The 14007-nt window shown below is 56.2% G+C and overlaps 1 pseudogene; it reads left to right on the forward strand.

Moving 5' to 3' along the window:
• Positions 1–5879: 5879 nt before the first annotated feature.
• On the forward strand, positions 5880–8969 carry LOC100402954 (uncharacterized; annotated as a pseudogene).
• The last annotated feature ends 5038 nt before the right edge of the window (positions 8970–14007 follow it).

A 14007-nucleotide genomic window follows, 5' to 3' on the forward strand; every position in this document is an offset into this window, starting at 1 on the left:
AGCCAGCGAGCCCTGGACTCAGAGGGGACAGTAGGCTTGAGCTGATAAAAATCCAATCATAAGCATAAGGAGCATAACGGTGGCAGATGGCATTTGGTGGGTGAATCCCTGAATGAGACTTAGGGGTCACCACATTTGATTTTTGCCATCCCAGGAAGTGAGCCTCCTTGTCCCAGGGAAGTGCCTGGGTAGAGAGGGTGGCCAGCCAGGGGTACAGGAAGCTTGAAAATACTTTTCTTAGACCCAAAGCCTGGCTGAGTTGTCTTCACACTAAACCTGACATCCAGTTTCCTATTCAGAAGATTGGCCCCTAATTCATGCACTGAGTGAGGAGAGTGCTTCTTTGGGGAGGAGAGATTTGGAAAGCTATTTAAATAAGAAGACAATGGGGAGACACCAGAACACTGGGGCCATGTGGGGACTCCTGAGATGAGTCATTGGGTCTGTGGTTCTCTGTATGGGAGGCTGGATGGGGCTGCAGGGTCTGCTCATGGGCTGGCCAAGGCCTGCTGCACCCAGAGCTTCAAGAGCAGAGAATTTTACAGGTGTTCATGTCTGAAGGGTGGGGAAGTCACCCCTGCCCCTGCCCCCTCCAGCAAACAGCCATGGGGGCCTCTGGGGACCTAGGGTTGGGTCCTGCGTATAAGGCTGGGGAGAGAGTCCCTTGGCAGCTGGTGCCAGGGCTGGGCTGTGGGTGTCAGAGGGTGCCATGCCAGATGGTCAGATCCACCGGCCCGTTTTACAGGTAACTGGGGAAAGTTGCTTGCACCAGTCTGTATACTTCCCCTCCCACACCACGGAGCTGTCACAGGATAGGCTGCAGAAGTTTGTTGAATGAACTTGGACATTCTCTGTACCCCATACCTTGGCCACCTGGGCCAGGGAAAATGGGCAGGCCATGGTGGTCCCAGGGCATCTTGGGGGCCTCTCCAGGCCTGGCGCAGGGCCCTGCTCTCCTACCTGTGCTGGCCTGCATGGGCAGCAGCTGTCATTTGGAAAATATGTGACCCAGTGACCTGAGAGTTGGAGTTGGGGCCTGTGCGCCCTGGTGAAGGTGGCCGCTCTGCTCTTCGGGAGTTGTTCTTCTGGCTGGTTAGACTCTTGGAAATGGGGAACTGGGTGCCTCCTGTGAAGGGAGGGGCTGAGCCACCCCAGAGGTTCCACTGAGAGAGGGCGGCCTGTCCTGCAGCCATCAGTGCAGACTGGTCTGGGAGCTGCTGTCTCACCTGCAGGTGTCACTCAGTACAAACCCCTGGGGAGCCAGGTGCGGGGAGGGGCAGTTGGGGGATGGGGGAGATAGGGGTTGTTGGTGGTGGGAGCCAGCAGCTGCTGGCTCTGAGCTAGGTTCCTGGGCAGGCAGAATGAAGCAGCACTTGGAGGGGGCTGACTGTGGCTGAGGTCCTGTGCCCAGCAGACTCAGCAGAGCTGAAGTGCTTCTCAAATTGTCCACCTGGGAAATGGGGCACCGGTTTGCCCAGAACTACCAAGGCCATGCTCAGATTTGGGGCTCCACACCTGAGGTGCTCATGGCATCCTGTAGAGGACCACCCCCTCTGGGTTCCTTGCTACTTCCTAAGGATGCCAAGAAACCCACCGAGAAGGTGCCAAAACTGCTGCTCCTGCTGATCTTCGGCTGACCCGGGCAGGCCCTCCATCACCCGTGTGGATGCTTTCTGTGCCCGGGACTGTGTGACCTGGGAGAAAGGAGCACCCAGTGTTTCACTGTGGTGAGGGTGCTGGGGTCCTCCAGGTGGGCTGGCTCCAAGCAGGCAACCACATCCTGTCACCCCTGCTGGGGCCCCCTTCTTTCACCCTGCACCCAGCCCAGCCCCTTCCTTTCTTTTTAAAATTAAAAATTAAAAAAGTTTTCTTTTGAGACAGGATCTTGCTCTTCACTCAGGCTGGAGTGCAATGGCACTATCATAGCTCACTACAGCCTCGACCTCCCCAGCTCAAGGGAACCTCCTGCCTCAGCCCCCGATGTAGCTGGTACTACAGAGTCATGCCATCACACCCATCTAATTATTTTATTTTTTGTAGATACAGGGTTTCCCTATGTTGCTCAGGCTGGTCTTGAACTTCTGGACTCAAGTGAGCCTCCTGCTTCAGCCTCCCAAAGTGCTGGCATTACAGGCGTGAGCCACTGCACCTGGTCCCTTTCTTCCTTTCTTCCTCCTTCACCTTCACTTCCTGAGCTGGATGCAGCAGCGTCTGAGTAACTGTGAGGTGCTGTGTGTAGGGGTCCTGCCTGGCTTTTCTTGAGTTTTATGGAGTCGGTGAGACAGATAGCGGTTGCCAGGTGACTGCCCAGCACTGCAGGAGCCAAGCTGAGCCCTGGGACAGAGCTGAGCCCCATCCCGGGTCCAAGGAGCCCCTGGGATCCTGCCTTGGGAGGAGGGCAGCCATGGCTGGGCGTCCTGGGTGTGTGTTCTCCACACTTCCTGGAGGAGGTGGCTGGAGTGATTGGCTCCATTTTTAACCTTCAAGTCTTGGAGTGGTTACGTGGCTTGCCTGGGGTCACACAGCTGGAAATGACAGAGGCGGTGAGCGGGGGGTCTGACATGGGGTCTTCGTGGGGTACCCTCCCCACGTTCGGCCTCCCCGTGCTGGCAAGGCAGGGCTGGAGAAGAGCAGGCTTCTGTGGGGCGACAGACTCTGCCCCTCAGAGACGCTTCCTCTGGGTTCATCGTGTGGCTACTTGGGTTTGAATCTTTGGAATGAGTGGGGACTCTGCGGTCTTGGGAGGGGCTCCAGAGGGCCCAAAGATTCTGTGAGGGGAGAGAGGAGACTTTGCCCCACAATGCAAGATGAGGGGAGCAAGGGGCAGGAAGAAATGGCAACCCCAGGAGACTGAGCTCAGGCACAGCTGCATAGGTGCTTGGGAAGCCTGTAAAACCGCAGGAAGACTGGGCTGCATCCTGCAGAGGGGTGTTAGCAAGGACTCTTCCATTCCAAGTGATGGAAACCCCGCTCATACTGATTGAGGCCAAGGTGGGTATTTACTGGAGCCTCCCAGAAAGTGCAGGGTGGTGGGCTTCAGGTATGGCTGGATTCAGGTGCTCCAACAGCATGATCAGGGTGTGGCTCTGCTTTTCTCCGCCTGGGCTCCTTTCCCAGGCAGGTTCCCCACACTTGCCCAGGTGGTCCTGCTCAGCAGGGAAGAGCCTCTTCCTGAGCATCCCAGCCTGAGTCTGAATGACTTGGCTTGGGTCCCTGCTCAATGCTGGGACAATCACCAGGATCTGGGCCTGCCCTGGGTGGCAGACCCACTGGGAGCCCAGGGGTTGGGGAGACCCCAGCCACATTGACTGAGATTAAGGACTTGCCCAAAGGAAAATCAGCGTCTTAGCTGGAAGGGAAGATTGAAGTTTAGTCTGAATACCTCTCTTGCTTATCTCCAGTGACTCAGAGCTCATCATGTCTGAGGGAACTTGTTCATGGAGCCCCTGAAGGATGATGGCCACCCTGCAGCCCCTGGAGGCACTGGTGCTCACTCCCATTGCAAGCCTGTGCTCGGCCTCTGCCCTGCAGAATGAATGATGCTTCCTGGACACAGGAACTCCCTGCGGAGAGCCTGGCTCCCTGAGGCTCCAGGCCCCTGGTGGGAGGAACTATAGGAGATGCAGGAAGAAGATGGTCTTCTGCCTTCCTGGCTGTCTTGGAGGACCCAGCTCCCAGGCAGCTTGGTCTGGGTGCCTGAGCCTGTGCAGGTCACGGCTCATGTGTGGCCTCCCACACACACCTGCCTATGATGGCTGCCCCAGCCAGCCCCCTGATGCAGGCCCAGCCTGCTGTCTTCCATCCCTCCCACACCTCTGCCTCCAGCTTCCCAGACACATGGCCTGAGGGCTCACAGTGGCCCAGGCCCAGGATGGCAGGACCTCGCTCTCAAGCTGACGCTGGCCCTGCTGTCCATCTTCCAGCCTTGAGCCCCCAGTCTGCCCGCCCCAGAACCCAGCCCTAGCCCGTCTCCCAGCCCACCAAGTGCTGGCCACAGCCCCCACCCCCCGCCTCTCCCCCGTGGCTGCTCCAGAGGGCCCGAATCCCTTTTCAATTCCGCAGCTTTCTCTGGGTCCCGGGCCCAGGCCTTTCTTTCTCCAGGACCACGGGACCAGACAAGGCTGCCCAGTCTGGGGGAGCAGGCGCCGGCCTCCCTGGAAGTCCACAGGGCACTCAAGCTCAGGGCCAGAGATGTGTCTGGAAGCCGCCGGGGACAGGGCCAAGTCTGTCCAGCCCAGCTGCTCCTTTGTTCCTGCCCTTGCCCCCAACACCCCCAGCCATGGGGGACAGACTTTCTCGGCAGCACTCTTGGGCCAGCTTCAGGCTGGAGGGGAACATCCATTGTGGCCGCAAGGCCTCTCCCAACCTCACAGCAGCTGCCCGGCCCCACCTCCATTTCCTTTGGTCAGGGCATTTGCTGACCATGGCCTTCTTGGTCCAAGGTGGGTGGCTGCAGGGAGCAGAGCACTGGAGGTACAAAGCCTAGAGGCTGCCAGGACCCAGGCAAGCTGAGGCCCTTGGACAGCCCGTGTCTAGCCTCTGCTTTCAGATAAAACCTTTAGAAAGAAAACCTAATTCCAGCACTTTGGGAGGCTAAGGCAGGTGGATCACGAAGTCAGGAGTTCAAGACCAGCCTGGCCAACATGGTGAAACCCTGTTTCTACTAAAAATACAAAAATTAGCCTGGTGTGGTGTGTGCCTGTAATCCCATTTATTTGGGAGGCTGAGACAGGAGAATCGCTTGAACCTGGGAGGCAGAGGTTGCTGTGAGAGGAGACTACATCACTGCACTCCAGCCTGGGCAACAGAGTGAGACTCCATCTCAAAAAAAAAAAAAATCCTACAAAAAAGAAGCTTAACTTTTTCCCGCTGCTGGCTGAGTGGGTTTCCTAAGATCAAGAATTTCCTCCACCCCAGTAGTGCTTTTCAGTGATGTCATGTGTTCCTCATCAAGGGAGCATCCCCGTCTCCATGGAAGGTGGCCTGGAACGGTGGCGGGGGGACGAAGTCAGCCTGACATTGCTAGGGTCTGCATGGCTTGGGGTGGGCTGGCGACTGTGACCACTGGCTCTGAGGAAGAAAGAGCCCAGATGGGAAGGGTTTGCTAATGCCTGTGGCGAAAATGTTCCCACTGGGACTGGCTTCGAGCTGCCAAGGAGACACACTGCAGGCAGGGGTGGGAGTCCTGAGGTGGCACCCACGTGACCCAACTTCCCAGACAGACCCCCCTAGGCAGACAATGACACATGACCAATCTCAGGAACCTGAAGGACCGCACAGGGCTGCAACACCAGAGGCAGTCGTAAGTGCTGTGTTCAGCACTTTTGTTTTTAATGACGTCTTTATTTGTAAGTTCTTATGATTTTTTTTGTTTGCTTGTTTTTTTGAGACAGTGTCTTGCTCTGTCACCCAGCCAGGCTAGAGTGCAGTGGCACGATCTCAGCTCACTGCAGCCTCCACCTCCCAGGTTCAAGTGATTCTCCTGCCTCAGCCTCCCAAGTAGTTAGGATAATTTTTGTATTAGCCACGCCCGGCTAATTTTTTTATTTTTAGTAGAGACGGGGTTTCACCATCTTGGTCAGACTGGTCTTGAACTCCTGACCTCGTGATCCACCCTCCTTGGCCTCCAAAAGTGCTGGCATTATAGGCCTGAGCCACTGAGCCCAGCCCTTATGATTTGTTTTTGAGACAGGGTTTTGCTCCTCACTCAGGCTGGAGTGCAGTGATGCAAACATAGCTCACTGCAGCCTCAACCTCCTGGGCTCAAGTGCTCCTCCCGTCTTAGCCTCCCAAGGATCTGGGACCGCAGGTGCATGTTACTACGTCCAGTCCAGCTAATTTATTTATTTTTTTATTTGTAGAGATGAAGTCTTGCTGTGTTGCCCAGGCTGGTCTCTCACTCCTGTCCTCAAGTGATCCTCCCTCCTTGGACTCCCGGCATGCTGGGATTACAGCATGAGCCCCCATGCCTGGCTGATTTAATTTTAATAGTACTGTGTCTAACGGCCAGCTCAGCCAACTCCAGGACATGAAGGCTCAGCTCTTATGAGCTGGCTTTGCAAACCACCCATGGGACGGCTCCACTTCGCACCAGACCCTTACAAGACTGAGGCCTTGGGCTGAGTGTGAAGTCCCCTTCGAGGGCAGCACCACCCTTAGCCCCTGGCAAGAGGGGTTCTGTGTTCCCCTCCAGCCCGGCTGATGCCTGAGCTGCCTGCGTGACAACATCCTGAGAACCCTGAGCCCTGGGGTTCTTGCAGTTCCTGGCCCAAAGATCTCACGAGCACTCATGGCTTCCTCTTCCAATTCTTCTGCCTGGGGTGATGTGCTGGGTGTGTGGGGCGGCCAAGGGCACTCTGTGCAGGGTGCAGACCCAGAGTGGCCACTTGGAGTGTGGGTCCGGCGAGAGCCTGAAGCCCACTCCCCCACTTCCCCTGAGCCACAGGCAATGGAGGGAGGCAGGGGGCATGGCTGGTTTAATCAGGAAGAGAAGATTTCTAACCTTGAGTCTGGACCTCCAGGATGCTGTGAGGTTTGTCAAGGCGGGAGCACGGAGCCTACTCTGTGCGTTCCATGGGGTACCAGCTGGGGCAATGGTATTTAAATGCCAGGATACGCACTGCCTGGGCCTCGATTGAGCTCGGGGCCCTGCCCGTGTTGGGGCATCGGCCACGTCAGCTGTGTTTAAATGCTTGCACATGTATGCCTGGCCTCCACAAAGTTCCGGGCCCTGCCCGAGATAGTGCAGGCCTGTGCAGGTGTATTCTAGGTGGGAACACACCCTGTGAAGGCCGGAGGAGAGAATAGTGACCTCTTCCTGCCTGGGAGCCTCCGAGGAGTCCAGATGAGGGTTGAGGGTGCAGGATGGGAAGGCTCAGCAGACCCAGGTTGTGCAGGCTTTGGAGGGTTTTGTTGAAGAATTTAGACTCTGCCCCAGGGGTGATGGGAGCCAAAGGCAGGGGCTACCTTTTTCCTCTTCCCGTGATCTGGGTGCTCAGAGGAGTCGGGCAGCATGGCTGAGGCCACACAGGTGTGTGTGACAGAGTGCGGACATGGGTACTCCAGGGGCACCAGCCTGCCAGGGAGAATGCCACTCCCCTGGCCCGCCTGGAATGCATAACTGACTGCTTGCAATCTGCACCCTGTAATTTATTGTAGACCTCAACTCTACAAAAAAATTAAAAATTAGCCACATGTGGTGGCACATGCCTGTAGTGCCGGGTACTCAGGAGGCTGAGATGGGAGGATGGCTTGTGCATGGGATGTTGAGGCTGTTGTGAGCTATGATTGCACCACTGCACTCCAGCCTGGGAGACAGAGCAAGACCCTGTCTCAAAAATAAATTAATTAATAAAATAAAATAATAACAATGATACAACCACTTTAAAAAGTCAAAAAAAAAAGACAATATTGCCATCAACCTAGACGTGATCCTATACATTTAAATTCATTAAAATTAAGTAAAACTTAAAAGCTGGCTCCTCAATTACACAGGACATAGTTCCACAATTGCACATTTCAAGGGCTCAGCAGCCACATGACCAGTGACCATTGCGTGGTACTCACAGACACAAAAATTCCCACCATCACATGTGACCAGTGACTGCCATGTGGCACACACAGACATGGAAATTCCCACCATATGCAGCCAGCAACCGCTGCATGGCGCACACAGTTACAGACATTGCCGCCACCACAGACACTCCCACTGGACGTGCTGCCCTCGGAAGTTCCTGCAGACCACATTTTGTGTTTAAAACTGGGCTTTCTTCTTCCATGTTGCACAAAAATATGAGGTCTCACTATGTTGCCCAGGCTGGTCTTGAACTCCTAGGCTCAAGTTATCTTCCTGCCTTGGCTTCTTGAAGTGTTGGGATTGCAGGTGTGAGCCACCTGTGCCTGGCCTATTTTTTTTTTGAGACAGAGTCTTGCTCCATCGCCAGGCGCCAGGCTGGATTGCAGTGGTGTGATCTTGGCTCACTGCAACCTCTGCCTCCTGGTTTCAAGCAATTCTCCTGCCTCAGCCTCCTGAGTAGCTGGGACTACAGGTGCATGCCACCACGCCCAGCTAATTTTTTGTATTTTTATTAGAGACGGGGTTTCACTATGTTGACCAGGATGGTCTCAATCTCTTGACCTCGTGATCCACCTGCCTCGGCCTCCCAAAGTGCTGGGATTACAGGCATGAGCCACTGCTCCTGGCCATGCCTGGCCTATTTTACAAGTGCAGTTTTGTTAGATGGAAACATTGTGTAGTGGTGACGTCTGGGCTGTTAGCGTAGCCATCACCAGAGAGTGTACATTGTACCCACCAAGAACTTCCTCATTCCTTGACCCACCCTACCCCGAGTCTCCATGGGTGAGTATTGCACACTCTGTGTCCACTTGCACACATCATTTAGCTCCCTCTTGTAAGTGAGAACATGTGCTATTTTTCCTTCTGTTTCTGAATTGACTCAACATTATGTCCTCCCATTCCATCCATGTCGCTGCAAAAGGCACGATTTTACACTTTTTCATGGCTGAATAGTACTCCACCGTGTATATGCACGTTTTCTTTCTCCAACTGTCTGTTGGTGAACCCCTAGGTTGATTCTGTGTTTTTGCTATTGTGAACAGTGCTGTGAGGAATGTATGTGTGCAGGCGTCTTTTTGATGTAATCATTTCCTTTGAGTACATGCCCAGCAGTGGGATTGCTGGATGAGTTCTGTTTTTAGTTCTTTGCTAAATCTCCTTACTGGGTTCTGTCGGGGCTGACAGTATTGCTGGTGGGGGTTTGGGAGATGCAGGTGTGTGTACTTGTCAGAACTCATCTCACGGACTGTTAAGATCTGTGAATTCCACTGCAAATTTTACCTAAAACAAGAGAACTGTTAACAGATATTGGACTCTAGTAAATGCTTCTGAAATATTTGGATTGAAATATAATGCTGTCTACAACTTCCTGTGAAATGCATCCAATAAAATAAGATGGGTTGATGGATGGGTGGAGGGATGGGGAGGGGGCGAATGGGTCTGTGATGAAGAAAATGAGCAATGCTAATCATAGAATTTGGGTGGAGTGCCAGGCTTCATAATAAAATGCTGAAGAAACTCCAAACCCAGTCAGGGATGAAGTGATCTCTTATTACTCTAGGCATGTGAGGGTATAAATCGCCACCCCTGTCCATAGGAGAATCAGAAAGCAACATGAGGGATGGTGGGGAGTGGAGCCACCTCTCTTCAGCTCCTGGGAGCCACGTGCTCTCTTCTGCCAGCACCATGTTCGGTGACATCACATGGGCAGCGTGAAGACAGCTATGGCCGCAGTGTTTACACCGTAGGAATTGGCAGTACCTATGAGTCAGGGCCTTCCTCGGTTGCTGATTGTTAGATGTTTGCCAGCACACCACAGGGGAGCATCAGGGAGGCACTGCCTTACTCCCCAGTGAGAATCCCTGGGGGCAGGGTGGCATTGACTTGTCTGTGCCACCTGCCCCAGCACAAGTCCTGGCCCAGAGTGAGTGCCTGGCTTTTGTGTGTGAACTTGCTGTGGAAACAGGATGGCTCCAGGACAGTGCATGCTGGTGGAAGAGGGAGGGGAGGAGGGGATGGGTCCAGACACCTCTTTATTTCCAAGCCTGGAACTGAGGTGCCTTCTCCACCCCTCTACAAGGCGCTGTGCTTGTTCCTGAGGCTGCTCATTGTGACTTCTGAGCCCCAGACCCATCTGCTGGACGGCTCACGAAGGTCCAGTCCTTCATCAGATGGCTCAGGGCCATTTGCAAATTAGCTCGCTACCTTCTAGAGTTTGTCTCCTGCTCACTGGGCCCAGAAGGGCATTCCTTGGCTACACATGTATAGAGGCAGGTGGACAAACTCCAGCCCCTCGAGGGGCCCTCTCCACCTGGTCTGAGGGTCCAGAGCCTCCCCACATCTTCACATTAGCAGTGGCAGGACACTCTGGTGGGGAGCCCCCCTCAATCAGGGGTTGCTCGCTGAGTGAGGAGTAGTTCCTGAGGGGAGTGCTGGGCACTGGACAGGGCAGGGCTGTGCCCCATTCCATGGATGAAGAAACTGAGGCTGGTAGAGACAGGGCACTGCAGGAACTTTGCACCTCCCCGGCACACTCCTGCAGCGGAAGGTGCTTCTGACCTTAGGTCCCGGGAAGCATGGTCGTTAACTGTTACAAAGTCAGGTTCACCGGGAAACCCAAATGATGTAGAAGGAAAAGTGGGCAGTTCCACCCACTCAGATGATCTGCAGAGGTGACCTGTGGTAACGCAGAGGTGTTTGTGTGCACATGCAGCCGTGCACACACACATGCACACATACACATGCACACACATCCTTGCACTCAGGCACTCATGCACACCCTCATGCCATGTTTAGATAAAACGAGTTCGTGGACCATTCTGTTCTGAAACTTGCTCGTCTCACTATTTTGACTCTTGTTGTCCCACTGTCCACACTTGAATGAGCCCCAATGGCACATCCTCTGCTGTGGGGGGCCCCATGGTGCTCCACACCCCTAGCCAATGACAGACAGACACCTGCACCTCGGGAGCATCCACACAGCCCCTGTCCTGGGTTGAGGACTCTTATTTGCTGTGCGAGGGACTGGCTGCTGCTGGGTGCTGGTGCCGTCCACTGGGTAAGCTGGAGTGACTTGCGTGTCATTGATGGTCTGTGAGGTAAGCCATTAGGTCATCCAGGCAGGTCTCCTTGCATGTCCTTCTCTGGGAATCGCCGGGTCCTGGCCTTTGAGAGAAGCATGACCTACACTTTATAGAAACGTTCTTCCTGCTCCAGCCCTGCCCTCCCCAACAGAGAGACACGGGCCAGGGCTGAATAAGCCCTTGTTGGCTAGGGCTAGGCACATAGTGAAAAGGATTTGTGAACTGAGCCAGGGCTGAGAAGAAAGCAGTGGCCATCCCTGGGGAGTGGGGACCGGGTGGGGGGCTCTGTGCCAGGGCACACTGAGTCATGGGGCAGGGAATGTCCACTGGGCCGTCCCACCCCATGGACGGCCTTGCTGGCCAGAGTGTCTACCCTTGCAGGGCCTCAGTTTCCCATATGGGCAGGTTCCTGTCTATCACCCTGGAGCCAGGCTGGCTCATGTGCCCCGAAAAATGTCCCCTGGTGTCTGCCCTGCCAGGCTCCCTGGCACCCAGACGCACTCACCATGGGGATATTTTCCACCACTTGGCGGGGGGCCTGATATGAAGGGGGGCTGCTTCCACAACCCAAGGGTGTTCTCCATTCTTGAACCCCTTCCTCAAAGTCAAGGAGCTGCATCCAGATACATGAGGTCCACCAGGGAATGGACTGGCCCTGCTCACCTGGCAGGTGAAGGCCCTCAGCAGAATTGCCTCCTGCTGACAGCAGGTGCTGACAGACACTGTTTTCCTGAGACCATCTGTCAGCAGCCACGGTGCAAGGACCAGCCTCTGGCACAGTCGCCTTGCCTCCTCCCCAACCCTGCTTTGCCTCTCCCAGTCCTGAGCTGTGAGCCCAACAGGGAGGAGGGAGCGGGGAGGAGGGATGAGGCTGACCTCTGCTTGCTTCACTTGGATCCTGGGGTGACTCCCGGCTGGAGCAGAGCCTCAGTGGGGCCGAGGCCTTTGTGCCCACCCTAGCCCAGCCCCCTCCTTCTAAGCCCTGGGGTAGGATGTCTGGTGCCAGCTGCCACTTCTGGAACTCAGGGTCTTGCGGCTGTGCTGGAGAGAGCTCGGCCTGAGCCCCACGGGCCGGGGTAGGGCAGTGTACAGCCCCCCAGGGAAGCCTCCCCTGCCTGCAGGCTGTGCGCTGTCCAAGAAGGACTCCTCTGCTGTGGACAGGAGGCATGCCCAGCACCCGGACCCTGCCCTGACCAGCCGTCAGGACCCTGCAGCCTATGGAGGGAACCCCTTGACTGCAGTGAAGGTCCTGAGCTTTCTCATTCCCCCTGCCCTTAGCTTTCCTTTCCCTGTCTGCCTTTTCCTAAATCAACGCCTGGAAGGTTCTTCTGCCACTGCTCCTCCCCAGCCAGAGCTGTTTCTGGCGTGGGGTCTCCTCCCCACCACTCGCCTGGGGCTGCCTCTGTCATCCCCACCCCCCCGCGCTTCTTTAGCTTTTGTGTTGAAAAGACCCCAAAGTGTACAGCCAGGCCCCTGCTTCCAAGGAAGCTGCACGGGACCCTTCCCATCCAAGGCTTAGGGTCCCCAACTCGCGGGGTTGCCTGTCCTCCCTGGAGCATCTGCGACAACTGGGAAAGAAGAGGCGGTGGCTCTGACAACACAGGAAGCCTCTGGTGGGGATGGCTGGGTCCTGTATGTGGGCCTGGGGTCCCCTTCTGCAAGCAGGACCCAGGCTATGCTGGGCAGACAGGGCCCCAGGAGGGTTCCAAGGGGACTGGGCCATCCCTATACTGCTTCTGGGCACCGCACCTGATGACCACAGCTCCCAGGACAGGGAGGGGCATCCCTGGGGCTGCAGAGACCGAGGCTGGCCTGTGGACTGCAGATTCTTGGGGCCTGGCTCTCTCCTAGTATGAGTAGGGTCTTCTTCCAGCCAGAGGTCACCAGTGACTCCTAAGCTCTTTCAGAGAAGGCAGGGTGGAGGGCTGGGGGGCGAGGGTGGGGGCCATTGCCCAGGTGCATGCTGGGGAGCATCATTTTCTCTTGAAGTGGTTGTAGGTTGGTCACCACTTGGAGGCCATTAGGTCCCTGCAGGCGGGGGCCGTGGGGGCCCCTTTGCGGCTGTTTCAGGACAGCCTTGTACCTGGGTCCCACTGTTTCAGGACAGCCTTGCACCCAGATCCCACCGCTTGGGTGCTTCTCGATGGGGGCAGGGGAGCTGTTCTTGAGCCAGGTGAGTAAAGCGGTCCCCGACCTTCACTGGCGAGTCACTGAGGCTGGAGGAGATGGGGGGAGAGTGGGCGGGGGGTTTGCGCCCAGGGCTGCTGCTCCTCGAGTCCCTGCAGAAGACGTGCCCAAGTCCCTGCCCTGTCCCCTTGCTGCAGGGGCCGGGGTGGGTGCTCCTGGGGGAGGGCCTGGGTGCACAGACACACACACAGATCTTCTGCTGCTGTGAGCCTCTCTGGGACCTGCCTTGGCTGTGTCCCTCAAGCCTTTTGAAGGGGGCAGGCGAGCCAGGGGTTGGCTGAAGGCCATGGCTTCTAGATTCCTCTGTGTCGGGTTTTTTGCAATCTCGGGCAGCACTTCCACAGCAGAAACTCAGGACAAACACCAAGGGCTGGGCCACAGTGTCTGCCGGGGCTTGGGGAATGGTGAGTTTTTGAGGGTGGAGGCCTAGCCTACCCTCAGAAGTAGCTGCTGAGAGAGTGGGACTCCCCTACCAGCCCCTGGCAGGGACACCAGGTGCAGCCTCCATCTTTGGAGTTGCAGTGTGGGGTGGGCAGCGGCCCCTGGGTGGGGGGCACTGATTATAGACCCACAGCCCATCTGTGCTGACCAGGCCTGCTCTTCCGGCCCTGGGGTCTTCAGGTGTCTATCAAGATTGACATTGCTGGTCTCATCAAAGGGGATGCCCTGGCCTTCTGGAGGGAGGGCCCAGGGATGGGTCTCTGCAGGGAGGTCCCTGCAGCTCTCACCTCTCCTTTGAAAGCCATCAGAGATGGGGCCAAGAGGGATGACTGGGGGAGCTGGGACTGAGAGGGCTGTGAAGGCTTTGCCTGCCCCTGAGCGGGGTCACACCTTCAGTCCAGAGCCCAGACACCCCATGCTTGTCCGTGGGATGGTGATGGGAAGGGCTGACCTGGGGCTACTGGAAGTTAAGACGGGAACTGACGTGGAGAGAGTGCCCAGCTTCCAGAGTCAGCTCCTGCAGCCCCTCCCAGGCCACGCGCCTGGCTGAGAGCCTTCCTGCTCACTCCTGGCTGCCCCTCCAGGCCTGGACTAGAGCTTCAGAGAGGGGCAGGATTCCAGGGGGATGGAGCCAAGGGTTCCCTGGACAAACCGAAGTTGCCTCTGGCCAATTGGGATGCGATTCCAAAAAAACATCCTGCTCTCCTGGTCATCCCGGCT

Source organism: Callithrix jacchus, chromosome 2 (assembly GCF_049354715.1).
Source record: "Callithrix jacchus isolate 240 chromosome 2, calJac240_pri, whole genome shotgun sequence".
Lineage (NCBI taxonomy): Eukaryota > Metazoa > Chordata > Mammalia > Primates > Cebidae > Callithrix > Callithrix jacchus.